We start from the raw sequence: 19,956 nt of genomic DNA on the forward strand, positions 1-19,956 counted from the left end.
TCCAAAGGGATTGTGTTCAGCACTGTTGTACTGACCCTCTTCAGTTCACTTCCATCGCCTTATCTACCAAATTGATAAAACGGCTTTCAAAGTGCAAAATTTCGAAAGTTTTGGCGAAAGGCTTTTCTGCAAGAAAAGAGAATGTTGAAGGCATCTCCCGGAGCTTCCCTTTCCCTCGGAAATACAGAGCAAGGGCATTGCTGAGGGAACTGAGGCAGTGGAACAGGCCTGGTTTTAGGAGAGCCCAAAGGCAACTTCTGTGGATGTTGGAATGAACGTTGTGCCCACATTTGTTGGGAGGGAGAGGTGAGGGAGAGGGAGAGGGAGAGGGAGAGGGAGAGGGAGAGGGAGAGGGAGAGGGAGAGAAGAGGAGAGGAGAGGAGAGGAGAGGAGAGGAGAGGAGAGGAGAGGAGAGGAGAGGAGAGGAGAGGAGAGGAGAGGAGAGGAGAGGAGAGGAGAGGAGAGGAGAGGGAGAGGAGAGGGAAAGGAGAGGAGAGGGAAAGGAGAGGAGAGGAGAGGAGAGGAGAGGAGAGGAGAGGAGAGGAGAGGAGAGGAGAGGAGAGGAGAGGAGAGGAGAGGGAGAGGAGAGGGAAAGGAGAGGAGAGGGAAAGGAGAGGAGAGGAGAGGAGAGGAGAGGAGAGGGAAAGGAGAGGAGAGGAGAGGAGAGGAGAGGAGAGGAGAGGAGAGGAGAGGAGAGGAGAGGAGAGGAGAGGAGAGGAGAGGAGAGGAGAGGAGAGGAGAGGGAGAGGAGAGGAGAGGAGAGGAGAGGAGAGGAGAGGGAGAGGAGAGGGAAAGGAGAGGAGAGGAGAGGAGAGGAGAGGAGAGGAGAGGAGAGGAGAGGAGAGGAGAGGAGAGGAGAGGGAGAGGAGAGGAGAGGAGAGGAGAGGAGAGGAGAGGGAGAGGAGAGGGAAAGGAGAGGAGAGGGAAAGGAGAGGAGAGGAGAGGAGAGGAGAGGAGAGGAGAGGAGAGGAGAGGAGAGGAGAGGAGAGGAGAGGAGAGGAGAGGAGAGGAGAGGGAGAGGAGAGGAGAGGGAAAGGAGAGGGAGAGGAGAGGAGAGGTGGGGGAGAGGAGAGGTGGGGGAGAGGAGAGGAGAGGAGAGGCAGAGGGAGAGGGAGAGGAGAGGAGGGGAGAGGACGTACCCTGGGAGGTTTGAACCTGGGCCGCACATTGTCTGAATATGTCCTGAGGGTCAGTGCACCCAAAAGGAGCTTTGGGGCGTGACGACACGGTACTCGGAAGTTACACCATGTTCTCTTGCTCACATAATGTAGAAAAAGGGCTCGTCTCCAGCTCCTTCAGTCCTCCGGGGTTGTGGGGACCTTCATTTGTCACTGCAGAAAGGAGCCTCAATATTTTATGAAAAAAAGCATTTTACCACAGGACTTGGGTGAATATCAGCATAATTTCACTGTGATTTAACAGAACCTTTCATTGACTTTTTAAATTATATCTCTCCATCACCTACCCTATGGGTTTCCTTGCTTTTCATCTTGCAAATCCCATTACTTATTAATTTCCCTATAATACATAATAGAGGCAGAAAAACATATAACATCCCGTACAGCAATGATTTACAAGTCTCTTAGTTCTGAAGCAACATCAGAAAGAGCAGACATTTTATGAGTTTCCTCTGTGCGTGTTTTCTTTGGAAAAATGTCCAAAGCAATGCGTACGAACCTAAGGCTTCTTTGGACGTGATCTCATACCTACAGCTATTGCAGCTTTACGGAAGATGCAATCTGATGATTACAGCAGCACAGTCAGGGCAGAATTAGTGAGGAGATGGTGAGCAAGATTTACCTCATCCTCATTATGATAATGGATGTAATATCCATGGAAATGCTGATGGGCTTTGCTTAGAGAGGAAGAACTGCAGGCAAAGAACAAATACACAAACCAGCATTATTTACCCACATTCCCGATCAGGCTTTTGCTGGCGTGTTAATCTTTCTACAGGGGGCCCATGAGAAACTTTGATTCCCTCGGCGTTTGGAGAAAATGTCGAGCACATACCATGAATCAGAGGGGCTCATTTAGGAATGAAGAAACTATTACTCATCCTGCTCTGGCATGAATGAGCATCTGGCAGCATATTCTGAAATTCAGTGAAGACAACAGGAGGCAAAAGGAAAAAAAATGTATCTCCAGTGCGCTTCTTGTCAGCTCAGCAGGCAGCACATGGAGTTGGAAGGAGGCAGCACAAAGGCAGATCTGCTGCACTGAGCCTTTATACACTTGCTTGCTGTTTCCATCCATCTACTCTTTCCAGCTTTTTTTGGGTACAATCTGCGAGTCCTAACAGAATGCACAAAGATAAATTCACCCATTAAATCCGCACCAGGTTGGTCCTGGAAGTTGTGTTCCAGAAATGCGCGGACTGCTGCAGTTCAAGGAGACAACACTCCTGGTTGGTGCTCTCATTGAACTGGAGCTGGTGGAGTCTTGGGGTCAATCAGATTTACTTAAGTGTGCTTAGACTCCTTATGGTATAGATAATATACAGGAGAGTGCATGTGCTGTATTCCCAGGAACAGACACGGAACAGTAAGCATCGGGATAATAAAGTGCTCATCAACGTTTTTTTTGAGATGGACCCACATGTACGTCAGTAGCTGATTAAAAATCACAGAATCAGAGAATCGACTGGGTTGGAAAAGACCTCAGAGATCATCGAGTCCAACCCTTGGTCCAACTCTAGTTTCTCACAGCAGAGAAGCAGAGGGGGCTGTAAAGCGGGGGGTAGGAAATAAAGCCTCATTTTGTCTTTCAGTGGTTGTGTTCCATGCTCATTTACAACTGCTGCGTTGTCTGCTTCCTTATCTGTGTGCAGAGGTGAAACTTTGAGCAAACGGTTGCACGTGTTCTTTCTCCTACAAATGAATATCCCAAGTCAACGATGGAAGCTGCGGCGACTCGGGGGTCCAGGACAGTGTCCCACCTCACTGTCCCACCAGGGCCACGTCTTACACCTCCACAGCTTCAACCTAGAATGAAAATCACCACATGCCGCGGTGCCGCTCCGGCATTTCTAAGGAGACCCGGCCGACCGTAGAGCGCAGGGTTGGGGCCGCGTTAGCAGCGCGTGTGTATATTTTACCTCTTTTTGCAAAGCAGCAGAGCTGGAAGCGCTGGAATGTGGCGGGGGTGCCGGGACTTGCCGCGGCCGCAGGAATGCCGGCAAGACGCAGCACGCTGCGCGGCCACCCGCCCTCCGGCAGCTGCCGCCGCTCCACGAGCTTAACGGCACATTTTTCTCCTTATTATTATTTCTTGCTGTCCTTCCTTTCTTCCTGCTGTATTATTTTTTCCTCCTGCTTTCCTACAGCCTCTTGCCTGTATCAGAACTGTCAGCCTTCCTGCAGTGGGCATTTCTACAGGCAAAACATGTTGTCAAAACAGCCCCATATTTGTATTTTGTCTTGTTTCCACGTTGTGACAAACCCCCCTCTTATTTCACAAAGGAGTCTTTTCCTCCTGTTCTCTTCCCTTAGGTATTCTGTTGAATTGATTTCTCCTCGCATTTTACAGATGAGATATTCCAGGAACAATCGAACTAATATTAGTTCTGTCAACCTTAATCTAGGATACATTAATCTAGGATATAGGGGGGAATCAGATCCAGAAAACCTTGACTTCCTTTTTTATCGAGGAGCTAATAAAGTAGAAGGATGATGACTGGCTACTGAAATTTAAACAACCCAGAACAGGAAAGATATTTTATTCAATAGTTGGGATCAAACTTGATTTCCCAGAGACTTCAAGGAGTACAATCAAACGGGAAACAAAAGAAGACTAAGTGATTTTATTTTTATTTTGTAGAAGTAAATTAACAGGTTTGGGGTGTTTATTTTCGGCTGTCTCTGTACTTACCACAGGCACATATGCATTTCCTCATCTAAAACCAGACATTAAGTCAGGAGAAGTCTGACCCCCTCAGAACATCTGAAGTTTAAACCCTTCCTGAGGTCTCTGGAGCGGCCAGGGCCGTGAATTGGGATAGAGACGCCTCCAAAGGGCCCCTGGTGGGACCAGGTTTAGATGACGACCTTAGGATGAGATGAATCGCACCTTGCAAATGCTGATTTCTCTCTCTTACCTCTCCCTGGAGCCTAAGGTGACTAGTTTAGATCCAGATGAATCACACCCTCCAGGCCATGGAGAAAACAATGAACATTTGCAAGCCTAGGCCCAGATCTTCCTGGTCGTCTTGAATAATTTTACTATTTTACTGAATAGAATGATCAAACATCTTGAAATAGCTTTACTGGTAGAAAATGAAGATAAATAAATTCTCTCCCAGAACAAAACCAGCTTACTTTTGTTTCTTTTCCTGAGACAGCAGGGGCATTGGTGTTGCTTCCAGTGTGTACTTTCTTTAGTCGGCCTCTTTCTTTTCTAAATAAACACATAATTTACCTCTGTGTGCAGCCTCCAGAGCTCCTCACGCCTCCCTCTGAGTGCAAATTTCAAAGAGATTACCAGATGAGACTCACTTTTAACCCACCTGCTTTCTGTGCTTCACATTTCCAAACCGTGTTGATGTTTCCCAACCCTTCAATGGCTCGTTTCAAGTTCTTCTGTCCTTTGAAATGCATCAAGTGTGAGGTTTTTACCCAGAAAACTCTTCAACCTGTATAAGTAGGTAATGTAATGATGGTAGAAAAGTTCATTCTTGCAGGAGACCAGCTTATGTGCTTTGTCCCATGGGAACTAAAATCCACAGTGACAAACTGGCTCCTTCCGCATCCCTTCTTAAAAGAAATTCGTGGTGGTGACAGGTCATTTAAAACCAGGGTAAGGAGATGAGAAAATGAGAGTATGGAAGATGATGCTTTGTGAACTGGTGGGGATTGATTCAGCACTTACCATTTCCTCTTTGTTTGTTTTTTTGCTCAGTGCCTCTTATTGAATCACCTGTAAATGCCGGATGATTTCCCGGAGCGGGGACCATTCATTTTATTTTAGTGGAGTATTTTGCACAGAAAGGTCTGGCTCTCTGGTTGAGCGCTGCAGTGGCTTCCATAATAGTTAATATTACTAAAAGCAAGACGTATTTTCTTGGGCATCCCTTTTGCAGAAAGGTATAAACTAAATATTAACTTCAAAGGATACACCTTTATTCTAAATGTGATGCTTTACAGTCAATTATTTGCAATTAGAATTAAAAGAGAAACCCCCTTCCCCAAACAACCTATAATTACAACTGATCCTTTCATGAAGTATAAATCCAGTAATTAAGTAGTTTCAAAAGTTTTAATTCACCGGGCAATTAAAAAGAAACATGTTGGGTGTTGAGACGGAGAACAACGCTGCTGTGTGTTTGGGGGCTTAAGTTATCAATGGAACTTTGAGCAGAAAGATTTTTCTATTGATCCTTATGGTTTTAAATCCTTCAGTGTGCAGTCATTACCGGTTCTTAACGACTCCTCTCATAAGCCACCACTGAAACTGTAATCGATGGGAAGAAGTGATGCTTGGAGTTGTCCCTGCGCCTCGCTGGATCCTCATCTTAGCCCAATGATTAGGCCTAAAGCAAAGTTTAACTAACAAGGCCTTTGCTTAAGTCGTTTTGCTCATAGTTACCAATGGTGACGTTTCAGTGCGGCTTGTTCAATAGGCAGGATAACTTGCTAAAACCATGCCCTTGTTCTCATTGTTGTGATATTTCAATAGTACGTGTTCAAAGTTAAGACTGGGATGGTTCCTTGTAGTCGTGTTGGGCATCTTGGTGCTTCCTTCTTGTGCTGAGCTATAAAATCCCGTGTTTGGTTCATTCAGTGTTGTCTTTGATGTGTTTATCCTTGGCACAGCGGGTATGGGAAGAAAGCATTGGTGTGAGTTCCAGAAAAATACATACTATTTGAAGGGAATTTTTTGTTTCTTAACTTCTCAACTGAATTTCAAAATATGGTCAGAAAAATATTTAATATGCTTTTACAGAAAGTATATTTTGCTCAAGATTTCTCTTGGCTTATCCTTGGTGCCATCTCAAGGCATATCAGGGATAAGAGGGTCATTAGGGGCAGTCAGCATGGCTTCACCAAGGGGAAGTCGTGCTTGACCAACCTCATTGACTTTTATGAGGACATAACAAGGTGGATGGATGATGGCAGAGTGGTGGATGTGATCTACCTTGACTTGAGTAAGGCATTTGACACAGTCTCCCACAGCATCCTCACAGCTGAACTGAGGGAGGAACAACCCCAGGTTCCAGTATAAGTTGGGGAATGACCTATTAGAGAGCAGCGTAGGGGAAAGGGACCTGGGGGTCCTGGGGACAGCAGGGTGACCATGAGCCAGCACTGGGCCCTTGTGGCCAGGAAGCCAATGGTCCCTGGGGTGGGTTAGAAGGGGGTGGTCAGTAGGTCAGAGAGGTTCTCCTGCCCCTCTGCTCTGCCCTGGGGAGACCACACCTGGAATATTGTGTCCAGTTGTGGCCCCTCAGTTCCAGCAGGACAGGGAACTGCTGGAGAGAGTCCAGCGCAGCCACCAAGATGCTGAAGGGAGTGGAGCATCTCCCGTGTGAGGAAAGGCTGAGGGAGCTGGGGCTCTGGAGCTGGACAAGAGGAGACTGAGGGGGGACTCATTCATGTTTACAGATATCTAAAGGGGGAGTGTCAGGAGGATGGAGCCAGGCTCTTCTCGGTGACAACCAGTGATAGGACAAGGGGCAATGTGTGCAAACTGGAACACAGGAGGTTCCACTTAAATATGAGAAGAAACTTGTTCCTGGTGAGGGTGGCAGAGCCTGGCCCAGGCTGCCCAGGGGGTTGTGGAGTCTCCTTCTGTGCAGACATTCCAACCCGCCTGGACACCTTCCTGTGTAACCTCATCTGGGTGTTCCTGCTCCATGGGGGGATTGCACTGGATGAGCTTTCCAGGTCCCTTCAACCCCTGACATTCTGGGATTCTGTGATTCTGTGGCTCTACAACAGTTTAGAATTCCAGTAAAATTTTTAGCTTGCTGTTTAATGCTGAAAAGGCAGAGCTTGTAATAGGATTTATACACCCCATCTCTGCTTCTTTTTGCATCCCACCTGGAAGAAAAAAACAAGCAGGGATTGTGAAAGCATCAGGATGAAGTAAATTTAAATAGTCTGTGGCAACTCTTTGGTTGTGCTGGTACTGTCAGAGCAGCAGAGGTGTCTGAAACGCTGGAGGAAGTAACAAAGAAAATGGATTTGAGATCAGTAAAGATAATACCAAATACAGAGCTGTAAAATGTCAGTGAGAACTTGGACAAATTTATCTGGCTGTTGACAGCAATTGATGTCAACATACTTGGCAGTTTAAATATATAAAACATTAATTACTAATAATAACTTGCTGAGGAAAGAAGCTGAGGCACGGTGAGAGCTGTTCTGTCGCTGGCTGAGATCGTGTGTCTGCCAGTGAAAATGGTTATTACACAGGACATTTTATGTTAAAACAAAAATGCAAACAATTATCTTGAATTACTGGATGAATTTTAGTATGAATAATACAGAAATGATTTATGGGGATGATCTAATAGGAAATTGAGGGACATCAGTGGACAGGCACAATTTCAGTCCCTCTCCTTGCCCTTTTTCCAGTAAGCGCACAACAAAATCCAGGAGGTAACCCAGACTCCCATGAGGCATTATATCCACATTTGGACACCTCGTTAGGATGTAGTCAGCGTGAAAATAGGTCTTAATCCTCCATCCCAGCTTGTGAAATTAGGAGGAGGAACAGAGTTACTGAAACATTGGTGTTTTAAAATTGGGACTTAAATTTACTGACTCGATTGCATAAGGGAGGTCTGTTTTTATCTAGATACTTATTGGTGTTTGGTAATACCTTACGTGTGAAATCCCTTGGCAGCTGCGTTAAGCTCTGAGGTGGATCTGTAAGGTTCACAGATTTTTCCCATCTATGCTATAGGTATTTTTTGTTCAGCTTTATGGTTCGTAATGTGGATTCCCGCTGATCTGCTGCTCTGTCTGTGCTCTACCCTGCACGTGTTTGTCGTGGTGTGAGTGGAAGCGGGAAAGTTCAGCTGCACTTCAGTGTTGCAGATGTAGAAATGTACCCAGAGAAGTGAAGGTTTTACAGTTACCTCAATGGTAACTACATATTTTTTCTAAAACAGGGAACATCTATGTGTCTGCAACAACCCAACATTAGTATCACAATCATGGGTACTGAACAGTCCAAGTTTCCAGCAGCTTCAACCGGAGTTGCCTGTTCTCAGCATATCTGAAAATTAGGATCTAGTTTTCTACCTTGTTTACCCACTACTGTTTCAAATCAAGATGTCTGGTGCTTCTTGACTCTGTTCTTGTTAAACTCTTTGCTAAGGAGCTTGCCTCTGACTTGTTGGAAAGCCTTCTCCACCCCGCAGAGCCCTGCTGAAGCTTTGTGCTACAAGCGGTTGCAAAGCCGGAGATCTCATGTAAAATCTTAAAAGCCTTTTCACCTTTCCCCTGTTTGGTAATGCAATTTTCTCCTCTGCTTTTTGACTTTCCACCTTCCCCCACTGCCTCTCCCCTTCCCTAGCGTAGGTAACCACACATATTGATGGAGGTTTAATCTCCTTTCTTCCTTCCTTTGCAGACCCACCTCCTCCCTCGCCCAAGGCGATCCGTCAACTCAAACGCATCGCAAATCAACCTGACAGTGGAGATCTCCCCTTGAGCAACAGCGCTGGGAGTTCAGCTCCTGCTGATTCTCAGATAGCGAGGGTGGGGTGCGTTTTCCACATAAAACCCGGGCGCAGCAAAAATTGGAAGTAAATTTCCATTCCCCGGTTCGCTTTGTTTCAAATTTTGGCTTTGAACAAAGCGAATCCACAACCTTGGGAGGATGCGCAGGTTGGTGCATAAAGCAGCCGGGTTTGGGGACGGTGACAGTGACCGTCCTGGTGCCTGCTGATTGTGTTTGACATCTGCTCGTGATTTTGTCTCTGCCGTTGAGCTGAGGATCTCGGGCTACTTCAAGAAGTTGAACTGAACTGCACAGATTTGAGCATTATTAGAGCACCCGTTACGCCCATATGGAATCTGAGGGTCCTTCTTTCTCAGGGTTAGATTCACACATGTACCACCGAGTCCCGTCAAGGACACAAACCAGCGAAACTTTGGTTGCCGATGGACCTAAATCAGCAACTGTCCCAACCTTAGGCAAAGGGCTCATCCTTTAAAACGACCACGTCTTCCTTGGTTTTATATGTACGATATTATTACTATTGCAAAGGAAAACAGGCAGAAACTAGCCCTAGCTTGTGTTGCTTCTCCAGGATTTTCCAGGTTGGTGGGAGAAGGCTGCTCATGCATTCTCATGAGAACAGACTAGATAAACCATGAAAACATAAGCATCCCCCTCCTGTCCTGAAAAACCTTACTTTTAGCTGTAAGTTGATGAGAATCTGTGCAGATAGATTTGCTAACCTAGCTCAAGTCAGAAAAAACCCACTATTTTGTATATGAGAACATACGCATGGCTTATTTTTTGAAAATATATCAGTACCAATGCGTGGCTTCAGAACTTGCTCTTGTCCGAGCAAGAGAGAGAGAAAAAGAAAGGATAAGGGCCACTCTTGATCCGCATCTCATGATAAAGAGCTCTGCATGAATCTTCCGGTGTCAAACAGGCTGAACAGACATTGCAGAATCTATCGCTGATTCGATGATTTTTGGAGGCAGAGTTATTTCAAGTGCGTAACTTCTCTGTGAGTTGGGGAAGGGAAGCCGCACCTATTCTCCTCGATTTAGCCAGAACTTGAGGCTTTACTGTGTTTGATGTATTAGTTTTAGAAAATGCAAGGTCTTTAATGTTCAGTGCTCGGAGCACACTGTAATTTTAGCTGGATTATTACAGTCATTGACCAATGTGGGAATTATCTTCAAAGGTTTTGAGTTCCTCTCAACAAGCTTTCCCACTCCAACAACCAAGTCAAAGGAAGCCAGGAAGGTCTGTTCTTTCAAGGAAAGTGTCATAGGTCAAATGTGAATGTTCTGGAAACACCATCAGCAGAAGCCCTGGAGAAAGCACAGGGATTATTTGCTAGCTCAGAAACCACCAACGCCACTACTCATAATAATAATTTTAATATCTGTGGAATAGCTTCTCAGAAATGAGTTGTTAGCCTCAAAATCCTGGAAAAGACGTTGCCGTAGAGGTGTCCACCACCAGCCTCTTTGCTAAATTCGTTGGCCGGCGTGGGCTGAACTTGCACATGAATTTGGGTGTCTGAAATGGCAGCACAGCAGAAGGACGTTTGTGCCTCTCGTCCCTGCTTGGCCTCTCCCCCAGCACACTTTGCCTTCAGGAGCTGTCACAACGAGAACCATTCCCACCAGAATTATACGCATTTAAACTCATTTTTTTTGGAAATTGTCTGGGCACAGCCGACTGTAGAAATGAGATGGCTCAGAACTGATTAAATAATGTTTATGCAAATACAGACGTTGTCAGGGCGTTGTTTTCTTACTCTTCAAGATCCAGCTTGTCAAAGGCTTTTGGCCGAGTGTCAGGTTTATTGAGCTCAACCGAGCTAGTAGGAGCTTGATTTAGGCTTGGTAATTACCAGAACCCCGCAGAAACTCTTTTCTGGTGCATCTTCTTCCCATCTCTGACCTCGGCCATCTGTGGGGCCTCCGGACTCCCCAGCCATCGATCCTGCTTGTGCCTCCTCATTAGTGCTTTGCCATCCAAAGCTTTTGCTTCTCACCTTCTCTTGGTCCCTAAAAGTCCCACGTTTTCCGACACGGTGTCTGTTACGTGGTTAACAGCTGCCCTGCTTTGATTTTACGGCATTTCGGTCCATCCAGCGCTCCTCGTTAGAGGACTATTGGCATTGTTAAAGGCGTGATGTTAGGAAATCGATGACAGGTGCTGGGAAGACAGATGTGCGCAACGGCCTTGGGACAAACAGATTCCTGCCCGGAGGAATTCAGAGGCTTTCAGATAAATCGGGTGATATGAGGAATAGTTTCCAAAGATATTGAAGTGACTTTGGTGAAAGATGTTGGGTTGAATCTTAGTAGAAATACTAATAAATCCTACAAGAACACCTCTCTCAAACTACCGTGCTTTTTACTGATCTGTGTTATTCTCCACATGGTACATTCTAGGCAGATGACTCCCAAGTTCTCAAATAGCGTGAAAAGTCATTGGTGTCATTAGTCATCAGAGGAAATATTTGCATAACTGCTCAGATTTGAGCATGTATTTGCCTGTGTTTTTATGACACTTTCCCTGAATATTCTTTTAAACAACAGTTCATTTGTGCAAGTGCTCCAGGAGAGCGTACGAGAGACGTTACGACTCGTGGGTGCTATTGAAGTTAATTCCGAGCCTTCATTTGAACAAATGTTTGCAAATTCTTTTCTACAGTATTTACACAGTTCTGCCCTGAGCTTCATTAGCTCAGCAGATTCATTTCTCTGCTCCGGTACCCGGCTGGCCAGCTGGAACCACCGAATATTTTCATGTGGCATTTTCAGGTGGAACCCTGGGGAGAGTCAGCGACTGGCTGATAAAAAATAGAGTGAGAAAGGATGTGTCTGGTGGCGTTGTCTCTTCTCATGGTGCTTCTGCCAAGAGCAGCTTTGCTCCCTTTTAAAATGCAGTTTGACGTTAGAAAACCAAGTCAACTTTTGTAGGTATATATAGATTTTATTGTACGTACAGTCCATTACCGGTCGCGTAACAGTCTTGCAGTGACAGCAGTGGGATGAGATAAACACTGAAAATGTCAAAATGACAAATGTGTTGTTGTGTGCAAGCTGGGAGGATGGAAAGCAGCTATTGCACGTGATGAACGGGTCATTATCGCTCACCCTCTGCATCCGGACAGTTTAGGTGAATTAAATAGCAATGAGTTCTTCACCCCGTGTTGCGTATGTATCAGGTTTAGATATTTCTGGTGCTGGCTGGAAAAACACGAAGAGCTGCTTTTTGCCATTTTTAAATGGGTTTAGGTGCTTGCCTGAGATGGCCCCTCATAATGCAGAAGGGCTCAAAGCTTCCCTCACCACAGTTACAATAGTCCATTGTCTCCTACAGCGTTCGTGTTGGGTTTGGTTTTACCGTGCTGCGAATGAGACCAGGATATGTGCCTGATGCTTGGCTAGATGAGGGTATGAAAAGGAAAAGGAGTGTTCTGAGGTTCTGGTGGTGGCCTCACCTGCGCAGCATCTGCCTTTGCAAAATTCCCCATTGCCTTTCCACAAGTGGTTCTTCTGTACGTCAATCTAGTGGTGGAGTAGTGGGGTTGATCTGTTCAATCTTTAGGTGTTTTTACTGCTGTGAGTGGTACTTTTGTGATGTCAGTAGAATTTTATCACGCAGTTTTTCTATGAAATGAAAAGCATATATTTCAGGTGAATATTTGAGTTGATCTAGAACCAGATAAATTAGAAAAGTTGAATGTAGTTCATATTATCATTTGTGTCTGTCATTTTCCTGAATACTTAGGGTTTTGATCAACAGTGGAAACAGAAACATATATCAGAATGTGTTTTCTGTGTTACTTTGTCCAGTTTAAACCTTTCAATAGGAATCAGACTTCAGAATTTAACTTGGATAGTGCTGATTTCCAGTAGCACGGGTTTGAATCTCACGTCGTCTCTTCCCACTAAATGGTTCAGATTTAAGCTTCAGGCTTTGGCCCTTCTCTGCCTTCTAAAAGCACACTTTAATCTCCTGAAAAACAGGAGCTTGATAGCTCCTGGCTGCTTTAATTAATGAAATGAAAGATGTTTAATTTCCATGAAGAGGAGAGTTTCCAAGAGCTGCTCTGGGGAACGACCTCGGCTGGATCTTGGAGCTGGGACCACGGGGGCTTGGGCTTCATCCCCAACGAGAGACAAAGACGTCCAGGACCTGAGCACCCCGCCCATCCTATAAAGTCCAAGGAAGATGGAAAGAACTCACTTGATCCCCCAACTGCTGGGGACCCCAGAGCTTCCCCAGCCCCGCTTGGGTGGCCGCCTGGCCCAGGTGATGATTTTGAGTCAAGACAGACACCTAGTGGCCAGGGAGCTGGGATTTCCTTTCCTTTTCCTTCATATTTATATCTATTTGTTTGATTTTAAAGGAGAGAAAAACAAGATGTTAAGGCTGGTACTTGTCTACACGCTGCGTTTCCTTTGGTCCTGGTTCGCCTTGAGCTTCATTGTGGGAGCATCACACTGAAAATTCCGGGCTATTTTCATAGGAATATAGATTCACTTCTGGAAACTTGAGAAATCTCAGCATTGCCACTGAAATCAATTTGTGTAGATGAACAACTTCATCTGCTGAGGAAGTGAGGTTAAAAATCACTTAAAACTGCTAAAAGAGGTGGAACCCCAAAGGATGGGATATGTTGGGAGACAACACAGCCAACAAGATAACACGAGACAGGGTGCTCGACAAGGATTGTCCTGATAACCCAGCAAAAAGCAAGGCAGGAACCTTCTTGTTCAGCTTAGTTGCATCTAGGTTTGTCAGAATCTAGATTTGTAGAACAGACCCCAAGATTTCTCTCTTCTCACAAGTGGAAAAATATGATTTTCCCATTGATTCCTCTAAGCTCTGAAGTCTCAGGGTGTTGATGGGATTTTCTTTTGGCAGCCAGCGTAGCATCCCGGGCTGATTTCACATTGCAAAATCACGACCGCAGATCAAAATCCCCAGTAGCTTTGCCCCCGTGTTGTAGGATGTTCTTCTGAGCTGGCAGCTGGTTTGAACAGTAAAATTGCCCCGATTTGGTGGTGTTCACTGAGGTTGGCTCAAGGAAAGGGGGAGATGTTAATAGGGTTAATTGAACCCGGTGACGTGAAATCAGGGCTACAATTAAAGCATTGTGGCAGCATGAAAATTCTGAACTTAGCACAGTATCAAACCAGTTGGTAGAGCAATTCCAGAAATGGTGTTTTGTGGCTGGTGATTATTTCTTTGTGCTAATGAAACAAGCATTTTACTTCAGCGAATTAAATCACAACTAATTGAGTAGTAATCACCACAGGCCCCACGTTCAGATAAATGTTGCCTTCCTAATACTTTGTAGAAATGCAGGATCTATTAACTATCTTCAAATTAGATGTGGGTTTTTTTTAATTAGTAGGATCTTAGCAAAGCATTGCAGAAGGCGTTTGTGCTGTCAGACAGAACTTTCCTGTTTGCTTAACACTGGAAAAGGAGGATTATTTTCAATTAATTGAAGTGTGGATGGGGTTTGCAGTTTGTTTTGAAACTCCAAAAATGATTGTAATTTTCTGATAGGTGAGCAGGCCTGTCGTTGTGCAATATATCATTTTCTTTATTGTGTCTTCAGAAGGCAACAAGTTACCCCATTGGTACCTATTGATTCATCTCCAGGAGCCTGGAGTGCTGGGGAACTTTTGTATTGTAAACCTGCCTTTGCTTTGCCATTGAGCAACACTACATTTCCTTCTGAAAAACGCCCTTTTCCCATAATTCTTGCTGCTCCTGAGCGTTTCCTTCAGGTAACATCACATTGCTGGGCTCGGACCACTTGCCAGCAAAGGGATGTGGCCCCTTTTGCATCAGTCTGGGTCACCCCAGGACCACGGGGAGAGAAACTTGAGTTTATCTCTATGGCAACTTTAGAGAACTCACAAGGCAGCCAAAAAACAAGGGAGCGGGGAGGGACGGGGTGGGATCAGCAGATGAGAAATAAACAAAATAATGTGCTGATGCATGGTAGAAGAATGGATTTATGGGTTATGACATTCCTAAAATATCTTTATTTAATAATGAAAACTTCATTATCCAGCCCCGTGCCAAAGTGTTGCCATGGGCCCGCTGCAACTCCCTGGAAAGATCTTTCATCTTGACAGAAGTTCTAAATTACAGCATTAGGGCTCTAACGGAGGGGAAGTTATGGCCTATTTTGCCTGTCCAGGGAAATGAGACACACATTACTATGGAGCGCGTTATTGAAATCTAATCACTGCGAATATTAAAAATGAGGGAGCAAAAAAAAAGTTCTTTTCCATGCGAGCACTGGGGATAAATTAAGTGATAAACCTTGAGTGTTTACTGGAGTTTCATTATTTTATTAGAAAGTAATTCATCTTTATTACAGTTGAGGCCGTTATGTTTCACATCATTAAGAAAGCAACGCGTGGAGACCCTGAAGCTAATTTTCAATCCGACTATCACACATTATGTTTTCATTTTTATCCCAGGTATTGCAACACCCTCTGCAGCTGCGTGTTCTGACCTCCAGGAGTGTTTGATCCGTGGTGTTGCAGAACCGATGAATTAAAACTTGGGTTCCTGCTTCGGTTTCAGTCCTGCTGTCCAGGTAAGAAGCCTGTTGTTCGGGTTAGAGCCGCGATCCTGGGTCTGGATGCGCAATCTCAGCTGAGCTCTCCTCTTAAATGGCTTTAACCCGGTGGCTGAATGACTGAGATTATATTATAAGCGATCCAAGTACAAGAGACGTGCGGCGTGGCTGGAAAAGTCCATTTCTGGTTTAGCTGCTGTGTTTTCTGGGAGTCCTTCTGACACAGACTGGAGTTCGCTTTGCATTTGGGGTTCAGGCAGATCCAAACCCATGAGTTCCACACAGGTCCCAGATGAACACGTGCTGCTCTGTATCGATCTACAGGAAAATTTCCAATATATATATTCCAATATATATTGGAAATATATATGGGTGTGCAGAACCACCGGAAACCAGACAAGCTTTGCCTGGTTTCCTCCAGCTCCGAGAGCTTCACTTGGTCCCTGTAGCTCATGGACAGTCATACTCACAAAGGTTACTCCTCCTTGCAAAGCAGAAGTAATATAATTGCAGGGTTGGATGAACAGTTCTGTGAACGCTCGTTTTAGCTTTCAAGCTCTTTGGCTCGGTTGCTGTCCCCATTCAAGTCCATGTGCCAAGAACATCACGGCAAAGGTGTTCACTGGCAAAAGCCTTTGCTAAAAGGGCAGGTTTTAGATAAACACTGGAACGTGTTCATAGGAAACAAATCTGGTATTTACAGTTGTAAATATCCCACAAAAATCTCAGCGGTTGAGGCTCTGGACATGCATCAGTGAGAAACTCTGATTCAGTTACTGCATCTGTATGTATATACAATAACGTATATATAATACATGGGACAGAGCGTGGCCTGGAAACACCCAGGGCTTGTTGCTCAGCCCGGTAGTTCAGACTCATTTTCTGCCACAGGCTGATGAAAAGCATCAATTCTTTTTACGAGGCTTGTTTCTGAGACGCATTTCCTCCCCTGGGGGTCCCCTCAGCCGCACTGCAGGGTCTGGGCTCCTTCAGGTTCACACCACACAGCTGAAGAGCGAGGACAAGTGTAAATCCAGGGACCCCAGCAGCCGAAAGAGCCCGGAGCTGGGTGTGAGCAGAGCACCCTCTGACGCACAGCGCTGGTAGGACAGTGGTGGCCAAGAGACAGCCCCATCGCCAGCATCCCCTTGTCCCTGCGCTCTGTCCGCAGCCTGGAGCAAGGCGACACCTTCGGTTTGCGCTGTCAGACCAGCCCGTTCCCCCGCTATGGCTTTTATTAATGTACAGTAAGCTCAGAGCGCTTGCGGAGTTTGTAATTCCATCAGCTTTGGGTTCAGGTGATTTTCTGCTCCAGAGGGTGGCTGCTGGGGTGCCAGCAAACAGATACTCGTCTTAATGAGGAAACAAAAGAATACTGCTGTAATCAGCAGGTCATGTAGGAATAGCATGCCAAAATGGAGAGGAAAATGGCCAAGTATCGATCTGCAGCATCTGAAAGCAAAGCGGACAGAAATTTTCTTTGGTGGATGTGCTAATAAAAATAGTAACTTTAGGTTGAATGTGTAGGAAGAGAGGACGTAACGCTGTTCTTACATAGAGTGATAATGTAAAAGTAAACCCATTGGCTCTACGGCCTGTGTACACTCATGTAAATGAGCTTCAACCAATTTAGTTAAAACTTTCCAGATGAAACTACTTGTGTAAATGGCTTATATAAATTTAATATAACTTAAACATATTAAGAAAAATAGTAATGCATTAAATATTATAATAGATTAGCTTTACACCTAAGCAGGCTGCTTCTTAACGTAAAATAAATACTTTTTGAGAATGCCGAGCCTGCTGTGTCGACGCTCATGTGAACGTGTGTGTTGTCCGAGGACACTTCCCAGGACAGGGATCTGCAGTTTGGGGTTGCTGCTGTTATCATCAAGTAATACAAGTGGCAACAGGGGATCAGCCTGAGAATGATCTGCACATTTTATGCAGACCAAGAGGAAGTAATTGCTGGCAATGCCTCGCTCAGGATTTTGAAACCGATTGCGATATCACTACAATAAAATACAAACGCAGTGAAGAGAACAGACTGCTCCTGCTGTCTGGTTAATCAATGGTCTGTGAAGAGACTGAGGTGATAAACTGACTATGCTTAGGGCTAATTTTATGCAATATAATGTGTTCCTAGAATTAGTCTATTTAAAAATAATTTTAATGGAACTTTTTTAAATGCAAAGCCGTTCTGCACTACTCATTTTCAATCTATGCCTTAAAACAGATGAGAAGGGTGGAAACAGATCCTTATTATACATGTATAATTTAAACAATATGATCAACTGAGTATTGATTGCTGACTAATGTGCTTATTAATTAATAGATGTCTTCATGTTAAATACGGTTCTCAGAGCTGTTCTGGGACCATTTAATAAGATAAATGGGGAGTTGTAGTACAGTACTTTGTCATTAGATGTGTAAGACACATCAGAAAGGACCGTGAAGCCAGGTTTCGGGTGGTTGTTTGCTGGCACCAGCACACAGCGGCTGCTCCAAAGGCTGCTGGGCCGGGGCTGCTGCAGCGGTGGGACCTGGATTTCACACAGCGACTTCTGCCTCTTGGTTCTGTGTATTAAAACAACAGAAAAAAGCCCTCTCTGCTTTCTAAATCAGACCAAGCAACAGGGGAAGCTGGGGAGGGCCTCGCCCTGCCGCTCTGATTTATTGAAACGCTACGTTTACAAACACCACTCCCAAACCAGTGCAAAGCGAGAGGTGGAGTCCTGGAAATAAATGTTTGCCGTGGGTCAGTAGTTTATTCTTGCAGTAGCGAGGGTGCGAAGGAACCAGCTGTAAAACCAGTGATGATCACGAGCGCATTGCTCCTGACCTGCGTGTCTCATAAGCTCCGAACAGCCTGTGCGTCTCCTTCCTCTCGCTGTCTATTCCCGTAGCAGCCCAGATGCTCACCAGCAATTACCCTTTATTCTATCTGCAGTCAGCCACTGCTTTGTTATTATTGTCTTCCTGGTTTGATTTGCTCCTTGAAGGCAGGTTACAGCCCTTTGGCTGGCACCCAAATATCTTCGGTTCCTTTCTTGCGCAGATTATTTCCCGTCCTCTGTTATTCCTATGCAGGTTGTTAAAACCTGCTCCTGACATTGCCTGTCTTTGGCAGGGAGAGAAACCGCCACAGCAGTGTTGAGCCAAGCACCTGTTTGTTCAGAATTCCACCATCCCGCTCCCATCACGTTCACCAAACTGCTGTGCTTTACATACGAAGCAGATCGCTGAAGATTATGGATGATAGCTCGCTCATCTCAAACGTACGCCGTATCCAATTTTCTTCCCTCCTTCTACTCTCTTGTGTGCTGAGCAGACTTTTTAACTGACTGTTTGATTGATGGGTATTCAAAAGGCACCTTTATGAGCCCTATAAATAATCCCTTAAAGGTTTTTCTTTTCTTCTTCCCCCCAAAGGTACCACTTAGTCAGTTCTCCAAGCCCGTGGTCCTTGGCACAGGTTTCCGCTCGCTCGCTGTTGGAGCAGCATCTGCTCTGGACAGGCCTGCAGCTCCTCTGGGGCTGTGCAGCACTTGGGTGTTTGGCCTTGCTGGCCATTGCTTTGTGTTTTGTTTCCAACAGCCTAACTTGGCTTTTTTTTCATCGGTGCTTCTTGGCATATAATTTAGATACTTGTGTTGGAGGGGATGGGGGGAGAACGAAGACAAATTTCCTACTCTGAAACCTGTTATAAATTATAACTGAAGTGAAAACGGCACTGTGAACAGCAGGTGGGAATTCTGGTCAATAAGCTTTTTGTGTGTTTATAAAAACATACAGAGCCGTTTCCAACATCCAAAGCCATCCATGTCTCTTGTTCAAGTGCCGCTTTTCGCTCAAACAAAAGCGTTCATGTGTTGCCGTACACGATGCATCCCAAGAACCTTCCCCAAGCCTGAGGTGTCCTATGGGTTTTAAACAGCAGCAACGTGAGGAGAAACGTGCAGCAGCTCTTGTGCCACCTTGCAGGCAGGACACAAACCCACATTTGCAGGTCTGGGTGCTGCGTCCAGGAGCAAATGTCCCTGCTCCGCTCCAGGCCACGCTCGGGGAGCTGCAAGGAAGGGACCAGGATGCACGAGCATCAAATGACTCCAGTTTCCTTTTCCAACTCCAAGAGCGCAATTTTAGCTGACACGATGTGAAGTTCCATTTTTTTTTCGATTATTGCATGATTTGCAATGGGATCGCTTTAAGAGAAACTTCTCTCCTTGTGTTTTTATACCCACTCAGTTCATTGTTTGCAAGAAAAACTGTGGGGACAATAGGAGCAGTGGAGTGCTGTCCTCTGAGCCTCGTATCTGGTCATGCGTTTTACAAGTATTTTACAACCTGTCTTCCATCATGGCTTTGATTAATATCTGGCTTTTTAAAAATATGGGCTCTTTCAAAAGAGCCACTTTGTATATCTGTTATTTGCCAGCTGACAAGGAGAACTGGATCAAACTGGGCAGGTAGGAAACAGCAAGATGAATAAGAGATGGAGCAACTATACATTAAAAGTGACATCAGATATAACTACTGTTTGGGTAATTGAACAGAGATATATCCATGCTCCTGATATTAATTTCTATCGGTGCTTCCTTACTCCACCCAGCCAGGGTAAACAGGCCTTTGAAATGAGCAGGAATTATTCCTACGGCCGGGTTAAGGGACTTTGCACCAGTGAGAATCAGCCT

The 19,956-nt window shown here is 45.2% G+C and overlaps 1 protein-coding gene across 2 annotated transcripts in view; it reads left to right on the forward strand.

The window, feature by feature from the left end:
• The window catches only part of PLXNA2 (plexin A2), a 452,864-nt gene that overhangs the window by 59,713 nt on the left and 373,195 nt on the right, over window positions 1-19,956 (forward strand). For both annotated transcript variants that reach the window (XM_065038658.1, XM_065038660.1), the window contains 2 exons: window positions 15,162-15,280; window positions 18,393-18,540. The gene's annotated coding sequence lies outside the window, so the exon portion shown is untranslated. The remainder of the gene's footprint in view (window positions 1-15,161; window positions 15,281-18,392; window positions 18,541-19,956) is intronic.

The sequence above is a fragment of the Columba livia genome, chromosome 22, assembly GCF_036013475.1.
Source record: "Columba livia isolate bColLiv1 breed racing homer chromosome 22, bColLiv1.pat.W.v2, whole genome shotgun sequence".
Lineage (NCBI taxonomy): Eukaryota > Metazoa > Chordata > Aves > Columbiformes > Columbidae > Columba > Columba livia.